The 13038-nt window shown below is 36.5% G+C and overlaps 1 long non-coding RNA gene across 1 annotated transcript; it reads left to right on the plus strand.

Annotated features, from left to right (window-relative positions):
• The first annotated feature begins 9387 nt into the window (after positions 1 to 9387).
• Positions 9388 to 12377, plus strand: LOC135238322 (uncharacterized). Its single transcript, XR_010325094.1, has 2 exons — positions 9388 to 9490; positions 11613 to 12377. It is a non-coding gene; the product is annotated as an uncharacterized LOC135238322 (long non-coding RNA).
• Positions 12378 to 13038: the final 661 nt, after the last annotated feature.

Raw genomic sequence — 13038 nt, forward strand, 5'->3', positions numbered from 1 at the left:
AACAGACTTATACTCATCTATTAGTTTAAGTGCCCTGTGTCTGTGTGTGTCAGTACAGGCCTATCCAAATAGCACACCTACAATTAAATATATAAGCAAATGAGAGAAAACAAAGCAAAAACGTAAACTGGACTATAACAAATCAATGTCTTAGACTATACATATTGTGAGCTGTAAGTTACAATAATAAACGCGCAATGGTTGCTGTATTCTACATTACTATACTACAATACAGTCCCCTATTACAATCACATACATTATATGTTGAAACTAAAGATGAAGCCTGAAAATGCATTTAACTTATTGTTTTTATTACATAAAGCATAGAAGTGTACAGATATATTCCAGATGTCATTAAACGCAAACTTGTGGTTATTTGCACTTACAAAGGTCTGCTAACCGTCACACCATTATACATAAAATATAAAAATACAGTACCAGTCAGACATTATGTCTTCAATTTACATTTTTAAGCTGATTTGTCTCATAGAGTATATTATTTTTCTTTTCACTAGACTCTTGATGCTGTGTCAAGAGGAAAGATTTAAAAGTTATCCCCTTTGGAAGCAGACAACTCATCATTCAAAAAGACACAGACTGCAAAGCCACTACTGTGGCAAGAGATTTTCTTTTCCTCGCTGAAATCAATTTCAATCACCAAAATCAATTTCACTATATTCCCTCTTCAGAGGAGATATGGAATGGTAAATGAATGACCATGGTTGCAGGTGAGGGACTGCTCAAAAATAAGAAAAATAATTTCATGTGAATGAATGCACAGGGGTTACTCTAAATTGTAAAAAAAAAAAAAAAAAAAAAAAACGCGATTACAAAAGTCATTTTGTAACGGGGAAAAATAAAAATTGATATTTATTTCATTTATTAAATATGTTCTACTTTTGCAATGTTGCATTTGACCTTGCATTTAAATATTGCTGTTTTCCCTGTTTCATTACTATTTTATTTATGTATTTGTGTCCTGGAATATAATTTTAGAATATTTTTCAATGTGATGTTTGAGAAATTAAACACCTTGCAATGGCCACACATTCCACAGATGAGATTTAATGTCAGGGCCACATTAGTCTCATTATATTTCTTTCTAACTGTCGTACACAAAATCTTCCTTACAAAAAAAAAAAAGAGAGACAAAAAAGCTAAATACATTTAGGAATGTACCCTGGATTAAACTAATCTGGGTATATGTGTGCAATATATGTTTAAATATGTATTGTATAGTACATACAATATTTAGATATTGTTGCATGTTATTGTTAGGCGACATAGCTCAGGAGTTAAGAGCGGTTGTCTGGCAGTCAGAGGGTTGCCGGTTCGATCCCCTGCCCTGGGCATGTCAAAGTGTCCCTGAGCAAGACACCTAACCCCTAATTGCTCACAATGAGTTGATTGATACCTTGCATGGCAGCCTTTCAACGTTGGTGTGTGAGTGTCTGTGTGTGAATGGGTGAATGAGAGGCATCAATTGTTAACCGCTTTGGATAAAAGCGCTATATAAATGCAGTCCATTTACCATTTAGGCAAATTAATTTGTGGCAAGTAAACCGTTAAGGTAATGCATGATACAATGAAAGGAACCTCTTCTTTTGAAAAATAAACTGATTTTGAGGAACACACATCACACAAAGTATGGATTTGAATGAAAATTGCTTAGGTGATGTTATTTATTACATGGATATGTAACAAGATGACAGGTGAAAATCAATGTCTGCTGTTCCAAGCATCTTCAGGCCCTCAATGACAATGTTTTTGATTAATTCTGATCCAGGTGTGGGAACAGAAAGAGTAATTTCGAGGCTCACTGATTTGTGACAGACTTTTGAAAGGTCAGTACAGCTCAGTGCATTAGTCCAGTGCGCTGACCTGGTCTGTAACCCATGTCAGACAGATTGGATTAGTATCTAAGCAGAACAACATACAAGGCACCTCAAATGCACATTTTCTTCAGGTTTATGCTTTAGTATTTTTAATAGAATAGTAATTGCACACCACTTGTTCCTTTCCCAAACATTGTTACATTCAATTTTATTTTTTTATTTTTATTTTTTAAATAATGGTGTTAACAGAACAGTTTTGCATCAGTGGTGTTATATAATTTGTATTTCGGGCTGTGGAAGATGACAGCGCAGAAGGAACTTAGAGGAGTCAAGAGCAAGGTCAGCTTTTGCACCCTTTTCTCTGACAACAGCCACATCCATCACGATCTGTCAGAATTCAGGCAGGAGAAGGCCCATTTCACTGTCAGATAACCATTAGTGGCTTACAAGATGAATCTCCACTCTGTGATGATGTGCAAGACCTTTACACCTCTTTATATGTGCTAGGGGATTATTATGATAACTTCACGAGCACTCTTTGGTGGCCAAGTTAGAAACAGTAAGCATTAACCGTTGAGCATTAGATTTATGAAATCACAGCTGTAATGGGCATGCTTGAATGGGAGCGTATTGAAAAAAATTAATTTAAAAGTATAGCTATAAATAATATTTTCAACTAATAGTGTTCTGTGGTGTTTACTGGATTCTCTCTTGTTCTTCACTCCTCAAAGTAGTCAGTTGAGTGTTACAGTTTCTATTTCATATAGTATACTTTCCAGGGGAAGGCTTCATCTTGGCCTCTGTAGAAAACCTTTTTTTATATTAAATTATTTCAATATGATACAAATGCAGAAGCATTCTTTGCCTCCAAACAGGCTCTTGCATCCTGCCTGGCAACTCAATTTTCCTTTATCTTGAATTTTTATGTTTTACAGGGCTTTGAGGTTTGACCGACTGATACAAGACCACATGAGTCTGGTGTATATGCCATTAATTTGGCTAAGTGCGTTTGACAGAATCTAGAATAAACCTACTGCTTTATTTTCCATGTTCTAAAGATATTACTATGCATAAACACGCTCTAACACTACTCACTCAGTTATCGTTTACCAGGCAGTGACAACAACCAACACGATATCTTACTAGAAGCTCAACCAGAATTTTAAGTTTTAAACGTATGCTTGTGCCTAAACCATAATGTGCTGTAGAAACATAGTAACCGATATCAAAAGGTATTTAATCAACAGCTGACACAACATATTGTTTGTCAAGAGCAGAAGGCGGTAACGTGTACACCAGCAGTTTTGCAAGACTATGCTTACGACAAGTCATCTGTTAAATGAAAAGAGGCCTGTTGATCGACTGTTGGGATTTTGCTGAATCAGAATTATACTCACTCAGGCAGGTTCATAATTCACAGTCTCCAATGTTTCTCTCTAATGGTTCCCGTCTAGAAGCATACTGATACTCAGGCTTTAGGAATGCTCTAAACAAATTTGCGGCTCATTTTATGTCACACACAGGGTGTATCATTCTGGTCTTAGGCATTCAGAAAAATCTACAGCCATGAACCTTATTTACATGAGGTATTTTACCTTAGTATTCAATTTAAATAGCTGGACAGCTATAGTTTTTTTTTGTTTTGTTTTGTTTTTTTTTACATAAATTTAAAAGGCTGCTTTGCGATTACTTCAACCAATCTGTGCAAAGCAATTGCCTTAATAGTGCAGAGTCAATGTCATAATTGCATGTGGTAATTATTAATTCTTAATAATGCTATTTATCACATACACTTAATTGATTTTACTATTGAATATATATATATATATATATATATATATATATATATATATATATATATATATATATATATATAATTGTCATGGTACAACCAGGACACAATGTATATGCATAATCAATAAAACGGATAAGTTCAAGTACATAACATAACAAGACAGGCATGAGATCAGATTCATTCTTCTGCTAACCCAGACTCCTAGAACGTAACTCAGCAATGCACTATGAATGCTTGAAAGCCTCCTCTCCCAATCGAAAAACATTTTTAAAAATAGTCCTGCCTGTATGTAATGTACTTGACCTCCAAAAGGCATATAAAAGACTATCTTTTTAAAAGAAGTGGCAGTCTTAATATAACAATCCATCAATTACTGGGAATTCAGTTCAACATTAAAAGGGTAGAACTGAGTGCAACTGAACACATAACCAAGAAGAGAACTAGCATAAATAGCTGCTGTCTTGTATTTCAAATCATTTACCACAGCAGAAGGCCGACACTTATCTCAGTATGGCAAAAAACTGTATAAACCCTGAGTCATGAAAACCTTGCAGTATATCAAGCTGTACTAAATATATCATATCTAAAGTATATCTGTAAAGCTTATATATGCTTGTCAAACAGGTATCTCCATTTAAGTGATCTGGCTCATTAGTACTACCAGACTGAACACTGCACGTGTCATTTGGTATACTCTCCACGTGAATGAGACAGCACTCTCCTCATAGGAGCCAGTGCTGGTGTAGAGAGTTTAATCCAGTCTGCAATCACAGAATTCAACCCTGTGGTAGTTCCCTTTGTCCCTCATTGATCATTTCAGAAATCCATACCGACAATAGTATATTTTGTTGATTTTAGGAAATTGCTTTTTTTCCTGAAAGAACCCACAGAGGTTAGAGATCAAATTCCAAGGGAAATTCAGTTATTGAGTAAGGAAGTTTGGAATTAGAAAATACCATTTCTGCATTGATCAGGTTGCAAGCTTCATATACTAGATTTGATGGGTTCTATGGAGCTGTTATGCATTATATTGCTTTTGTTCTTAAACCATGTCGATTACCATCAATGCTAAACTATCACGCCTTAAAGGATTAATGATTTCACAGTTGGTGAGAGTCTGTACACACATCTGACTACTGTTATTTATCATGCATTCTCCGGACAACAACAAAAACAACAATAACAGTAATAATAATAATAATAATAATAATAGGAAGAAGAATACAGTCATGATATAGAGACAGGGGCATACGATTTCAAAGTATGCCAATGTATTAATAATTAAAACATGGTCAATGCAAAACAGACAATACCATCCAGAATTATATATATATATATATATATATATATATATATGAATATGTACAAATGGGATGAAGTAAAACACATACATTGATACTATTGGAAGGATTGTACGAACTGTAAGAGTAGTTAAGGTCGAAGAAACTGCATTTTGTAGTTCTGCCTGAAAAACACAGAATTAGGCCTGTATTCGCAAAGCATTATCAGAGAATAGGAGCGCTGATCTAGAATCAGTTCAGCCTTTTGGCTCAAAATAGAGGACGGTTTGATGTGGACAAGGGATCCTAGATCAGTGCTCCCATACAAAGGTGCTTTGTGAATACAGGCCTTAATGTCTTATCCTACCTTATTTAAAGTGCTTAGGTTTACTGGATCCTATGCTCAATGATGTAGGCCACATTGCAATCTTTAGCTTAATAACTGTTCAGTCTAGAAGTCTTTTCCTGACACAGTGGGAAAATGCGGTTATTCTAGTAATGAGAAAGCCTCCCATTTAATGACAGGTAATATTTATGCTTAAACATTAGGGGTCTTGGAAGATGTCCCAACCATCTGGAAATGGGTTTGGAAAACACAGCGTGGATGCACAGGTAAATGAAATCTTAAAATAGTACACGGTATGTTTAGCATTGCTTTCAAATGTATAACCAACCCTTTTTACTGGTGCATACGCTCATTATGAGAGATGTACACATAGTCATAAAAATAATAATAATAATAATAATAATAATAATAATAATACTTCAATTTTGTGTGTGTGTGTATATATATATACAGTTAATATATTTTACTGATATATAACATATAATGAGTAAAGGATTTATATCATTTTCCCTCCTAAACCATGAGAAAGATATTTTCAGAATGCACAGAAATAATAATCACAGAGAGTTAACTATAGCTGACAAAGTGTACTGGACTAGACCAGTCCACGCTTTGAACATTTCATATTAATATAAACCAAATCATGTACATTGTTGCTAATAATACATCATAATGTGGTGATAATAATAATACACAATGTGAACCATCTGCATCTGGATGACTGGTACATGAACATTATATCAAAACAAATATGAAGTGCTTTGATATTTATCTGAAGTGTTCCTTCATAAAAAATAGTTGTGGGACAATATGAGAGGGGTGGCCACTATGCAACTGTAAATGTACAGTTAGTATGGTGTGTAAAACCAAAGTTAAAAGAATAACTGCAGAATAAAAAAAGTATGACAGACAGTTTTATGGCCTTTGCTGTTTCTGATGACAGCTGTGCTATTCTAAAAGAGAAAATCAATATTTGTAAAAAACAATAAAACATTATATTGATTTCAACATTTTGTCTTCAACCTGCATTTTGATGGACAGTATATGTAAACATATGTAAACAGCTTTCAAAGGCTAGTAATCTATTTATCACAGAGTTGGGTGAAATAACCATACTTAATTTCAACATGAGAACAGTGAAAGATTTAAACAGGTAATATCTTGCAAATGTCATCAAACCTCTGAATCATTTTACTGAGACGCAATGCGTTTTCATTACAGTGAGACACTTTTGCACCAAACAGCATAATTGACAAAGTAATCTCATACTTTAATAAAAATAATAATAATAATAATAATATACTATCGGATTGCCTACCTCTAAAGCACCCTGCCGATTATTTCCTCATGTTATTCTTCACAGAATGTACTGAACAAGGAAGCTGGTTTATCAGAAACTACTATCTGTAATCTAATGTTGATCTGTGACAGTACCAATGTTCAACATTATGAGTTTTGTGGTTGCTTCTTATTTACAAGATTATGAAAGTAACACGTTTTGAATTGCCAAAACGCTTCTCATAAATGCTCCAAAAACTGTCCCCTAGCAGTCTAAAAACTGCCTGATCTGATTGAGACCGAAATTGCATTTCACCTTCAAACTGCAGGCATTCCATGCAACCTCTGTAACAAAACATATTATTCCAGAAGCAAGGGAGACAAGTGTCACAAATTCATTGCAGAAGGAGCAGGCCCTTGAATCAAACCTGGCCATCTAAATTATCATTAGAAGGCATCCTTGCCTCTTCATTTGAAAACTGAAAATGTGAAATACTGCACAGTAACTATAGATGGAGGCCAGCATCGGAATAAGTCTGTGCATCATAAATCCTTTTAGACACATTCTATTGGCTGTCTTTACTGAGGAGCTCTAATCATGATATAACATGTATCATATTTTGTCAAGGTGTCAGCGCTAGAATGGCACATTTTTATGAGATTGAAAAGTTGTGTATATCAAATTAGAGTCACAACCATTGTCAGCAGAGTTATGAAATTTTCGAATGGTGTCGAGATGAAGGAAACTTTCATTTTTGAATTTTTCAAAGATGAAAAATTCAGACAGCATTTTCTGGGCACATAACTCAAGTAGACAGTAAAAAAAAACTGTTGCTAGAGCCATCTTCCTTTTCGTGAATCAATAATTATAGAGACTGTAAATTGTATTCATATTTTATAATTCACACACCCATGTTACTAAAGTGGCTGTTTTTTTTTTAGATCTTCTACCCCAGAATTTTGAAACTTCAACAAACGAGGTGCAATAGTCTGCTGTTTCCTAGCAACATCTGCTGCATTAATACCTGCAAAGGAACAATTTAACAAGACCAATCTCCATCTCTGAGAATGATCTATCTATCTATCTACTCAGTAAGCTCGCTATTTTGCACAAAAAATATATAGATGGATTTAATGTTAATATATATGTTCAGAATTCCCCAGTTTTCAAACTAAAATGAACAACACTGTTATAAGAGCCATATAAGAACACTGTTATAAGAACCAACATATAACATTGACTAGTGGGACAAATCAGCTATAAAAAGCAATGTGTTTCCATATACAATGCAAATTACAAAAATAAAGGCTAAAAGTTATAAAGGACATTGTAATTGTAATTAACCTGTAAAAAAAACTCAAGATTACTCTTGTCAAAATCTGAATTTATTAACAACTGGGGCGAGGACTTTCAGGAAGCAGTGTGGGAGGAGCACATGGTCTGGTAAAATGGCAGGTTAAAGTTCAGTATGTAAAGATGAAAATAATGCAAATAACTTTACTAATATATATATTTATATATATTCAAAGATGCATAGTGGATTGTTTTTTTCCCCCATATTTTTGTTAAGCTATATATTAGAAAAAACAGTTTTCTTTTCTCAGGGCTGTGATGTGCAGCAAAGGATACCTTTCAGGGCAATACTATGCTCTGTGCAGGATTGTAATTTTATGTAAAATGATAGCCTCGGTCGGTGTTTCTTGTCAACATATTAGCTGGTATTCACAGAAAATGGACAAAAAATCGGGCTGTTTAAGATGGTTCCCTCAGACAGTGATGTCAGTGAACTTGTGGGCAGCAGTTTGCAGAAACAAGTTTTAGTGGTAGTGGTGGTATTGAAATGTTTGAGTTAAGGGTAGAAAAAGGTTTTGTCAGAAAATGCCCACATACAGCTTGTTTGAAAAACATGCACACACGTGCATGCACAAACACACACACACACACACGCTCCCTGAATGCATTTACACACACTCTGTAGGCCTTATACACTGTAGGCCACTTTGTGAGGTAAAAAAGTGGCCTACAGAGTATAATGCCCCCTACCAAAAAATGTAAAATCGTACCCCCGTTATTGCCATGCTTTATCTGAAATGGGCCATTTCTGTGTTGCTGCACACTGACCACATCACATGGTCACCTGTAGGCAGAAAAGCTGGCGGCCCATTTAAATTGAGCTGCCTTTTCTCAAAGAAACATCAATCACAATACAATGACAAGTAGCCAAGTACTTACACTTAAGTTAGATTCTCTCATCACCCATACATATTGCAATCAGTTCTAACAGTGCCATGAAAAACTATTTGCCCCCTTCCTGGCTTCCTCAATCATTGCATATTTGTGAAAACTGAATGGTTTCAGATCTTCAGACCAAATGTAGTGTTATACGAAGGGGACCAGAGTAAACACAGTCATGTTTTTGAACCAAGTGTAACCAGCTTAGAGCTTTTCTGGTTGTTTTCCCATGGAACGCAATTGCATCAACACGCTTTCCTTTCCCTACCGTTTATTATGAATAGCCCGCCAATTAATTATGCGTGTAAGTGGAACGTAGCCTAGCTGCCGTTTTAAAGTTACTCCGTTTCCTGACCTTCTGCCCGATTCCTCCTCCGTGAGTCTTCCCGTCTGAAAGACGTACATGTGTAGCCGTGTAGTCTTGCTTCTCCATTTTAAGGTTAGCCATCCGTGGTATTGTTATAACTCATTTATTTGTAGCTTCCTGGTTAATGGGAAATTATCAGATCGTGAACCAGCTCATTAGCCGTTCATAGATATGTTGCAAGACACATATTCGAGTAACGTTAGGTTTCATCCACTAACAAATGCCCTACCCGCCCATTCGTTTGTAGGGGTCCGTAAAATTGGGCCTGTGCCCCCTGAGTCTGGCTATCAGGACAAGAGAGGTCTTCACAAATCAAGGCGTGGAGGGCCCAGGGCCTGAGGTAGAATGAGGGAATGGTAAGTAGCTTTGTTCTTATGGCATCCGAGGTTATGTTTTTTAGCAATCGCTTTATATTTGTTTGATTGGTTGTTTCCCTTTTAGGTTGCTGCTGTTTTGCCTATTCTCCTTAGTTTATTAACGCGCTCTTCAGTAGCTAGTTGCCGCTGTCGCTCCAGTCTCTAACACAGCGCTGTCTGAATTCGCTGTGGCTTATCTTCTGTTTGCTGAGCCGACGTGATCTCAGTGTACCAGCAGTAGACTTGTTTAACAGCGGGTTGGGGTTGCTTTATAAACAAGTATCGATCACTTCGTCATGTGGTTTATTTATTTATTTTAAATGAAAAAATAAATAAAAGCTTTGTATTATCGCTTACATCATTTTACGGCGTTTGTGTCCAGTGGCGTTTAACGTCTTTTGAAATATGTTCAAGCTTGTCTCTCTTCGTACATGAACCTTCAGCCATCTGTTTAAAATTACAAATAAAAAGTAGCCTACTAATTTTTTTTGGAACCACGTCTCTGTCTTCATGCAGGCAACGAACCTGTTGCAATTGGGGAATTTGATTATTTCCATGGGTGAAATTCCTAGGGTGGTGCAATCGGACTTTCTTTATCCATATCACTATTTTTGGTGAAGCACTGCTTCACCTGTTGTCTTGGAGAAACCAGCTGTGCTTCCGAGTGAGTACCAGGTAGAACCAAAACATGTCCAGTAGGGGGATAACAACACTGGAATTTTGCTGGATATTACAACAGGGGTGTAGCAAAAGCAAATAATAACAATATAATAGTGTAAACAAGTTGAAACGTTAATTTATGTTATGGGGTTGTGACAGTTCACAGTTTGTAAGCTGGCTGTAGCACGTGTTTAAATCAGTAAGCCTGTGAAATAAAGAGGAGGACCAATCAATGATCCTTCACTAGAGTACTCTTAGCATCAGCACACAGCTAAAAGACACTATCCAACCACGTTGCCAGCAGTTTCACAATTGGCATCAGCCCTTCCCTCAAAGCTGCCCTTAAGAAGCATCCAGACAGTCTGCACATAGCAACCACAAATCAAACAGTAAATTTAATATGCATTTTGTGTAATATATATGTTAAGAATTCAAATTCAGAAGGCAAATAATAATTTGAAATAAATGTCTTGCTAAAGCAGTTACACCCTATTGATGACATGGATGGAAAATCATGCATGAGACATGTCATGTAAGCAGAGATTTTTTTCAATTTTAAAATCTGGCTGGATGTTATGTTGTTTTCCTCATGTTTTGGTGGAGGGCCTTTTTTGGGTTCAGTCTGAAATGCACAATGAAGACCTCTCATTCGGCTCACACAAATGTGAAGTATCATATATTATGTAGTAGTTACTGGATCTGTACAGCTGTTAAACACCACCCTGGACAGGGTAATTGCCACCAAATTAATATGAAAAGTCTGCCTTTCATTATGTATGAGGACCAGGTGTGCCTCATTAAAACTGGGCCAGAAGTCAGACTCTCCCCACAACCCACTACTCATTCAGGTAGAGTACAGAATCTGCACAGTGTCCTTGAGTCGTTGCTGCTGGTGACAGAAATTGGCAACTGGAGCCATAGCTGGCATTCATGCACTGGGGGATGGCACTATTATCTAACTACTTTAAACTGATGTTGTAAAGTCTGCTAAGCGCATTAATTATTGTTATGTTTCTCAGTGTTTTTCTTTAGTGCACCTCATTTCTGACTGCAAAATGATGACCTACATAACATGTGGTTGCTATTATCTAATGAATAAAGAAGATCTCTCTCTCTCTCTCTCTCTCTCTCACTTTTACTCTCACACTCTCACTCTCTCTCTCTCTCACACACACACACACACTTTCTCAGATTACAGTGTGCAGATCAATGTTTTCAACATTTACTTGCCCATTTCAATGTGAAATTTAGCATCTGTAATAAAGGTAAGACAAAGAGAGCTAGTTACCTCACTGTAAAATCACTGCAATATCATTTAATAAAATGCAATCAAATTAAGGTTTAGGCCTTTCGTTATAAAGCATAAATACACATACCAAGGTGCGCCGTGGTATTTTTAGCCATTCGTGCTTTTTGTCTTTCCATCAGTGTGGAAGACTAATTTTTGATTTCACCTCTAAAGCCCGCTGAGAACAGCACATTCTGACGCCTGGCCTGTCTTCTCCACCGGAGCGCATTGCATCCTGGGAGCTCGTGGCCAGACCCGCAGTCCCTCCATATGGTATCCTAAAGCACCGACCCAGATGATTCTCATTCTCGAGGGCCCTTGGGTGCCAGCTTGACCCGACTCTGGACTGGTGCCAGCGCTCTCCTGGGAGCCACACTGAAAATAACCCCAATCCATCTTAGAGAGTGCCAGCTCAGTGTGCCGTCTGGGCAAAGGTCTGGGGCACTGCTCTCAACTTTGCTAACTATTTCAAACTGTGCTGACGGCTCACCAAATCTACAAACGCTTCTTTTAATCATCAGTTGCCCCATATTCCAATCAAATGCAGCTGTTTTAAAAAAAAAGCCAATTTCAGCTTGAGGAAAAATGAAGAAACCCACACCCTCCCATGCACTCTAACTGATGTTTAATCAGAATAACAAAGAGCTCCACTTTTCAGTTGGCACTACAGCCTTTGTTTGCATAGTCTGCATTCTAAAAGTCTGGTAAATTGTTGTAAAAAAGCTTTTCACTGGAAAAATAGTCTGTCAATAATGGAGTGGTGGATATGGCAACCAAATATTTTTATATTGGACACCTGAAAATTGTGGTTTTCCTCTATTGCAGGGCATAACAGGGTCACAGTAGGTACAACAAGATTGACTTGTGTGATCTGTTCATGGCGCTGTTTAGCCGTTTAATTAATCTAGCAAAGACACAAAATCATATGTCTGCTAACCATATAAGCTGCAATGGAAAAACTTACAGATGGTTATGAAAATGGAAGGTAAAAACTATTTTATAAACACAAATCACAATTTGTGCTGATCAGCATGGACAATGTGTATCTCTAATCACTTAGCTTGCCATTTCTATGTTGGTATGACATGCTGCCTCCAATATTCCTAGAAGCGTGAATATTCATTTACAATGTGCATTTATAAAATAATTGCAGCCAGGTTTCATAATATATTTCCTTAGGGCAGATGACATGCTGCAATATGCAAATCACAAAATTTTTATTCACTCAGAATAAGTGATCCTCTTTCCATTTTCTGAAATTTTTCAATGGCAGTAGAGGCATTGAAATCGTTTCTTTGTTTGCCAATCTGTCACTTCAGTTTCATCACCATATTATTTTACATGAGTCTTTCAAAATTTAAGAGATAAACTTGATCAGGTGAACAATTTCTTCGGGGAGCATATGTGAGCTGTTAATATTCTGTTTGTGATATGAATACAAGACCGTCGACAACTTTCTCTGCGTCACTTAGCATGAGCACATCAAATGCATGAATAAAGAATATCACAACAAAAAGGCCAAAAAAAGAGAGTGATCATTCTCAGAAGAATATGTCAATTGTATTTGAGATTCACTTTGAAAGATCTTTTGTAAAGTAAT

The sequence above is a fragment of the Anguilla rostrata genome, chromosome 13, assembly GCF_018555375.3.
Source record: "Anguilla rostrata isolate EN2019 chromosome 13, ASM1855537v3, whole genome shotgun sequence".
In the NCBI taxonomy this organism is placed as follows: domain Eukaryota; kingdom Metazoa; phylum Chordata; class Actinopteri; order Anguilliformes; family Anguillidae; genus Anguilla; species Anguilla rostrata.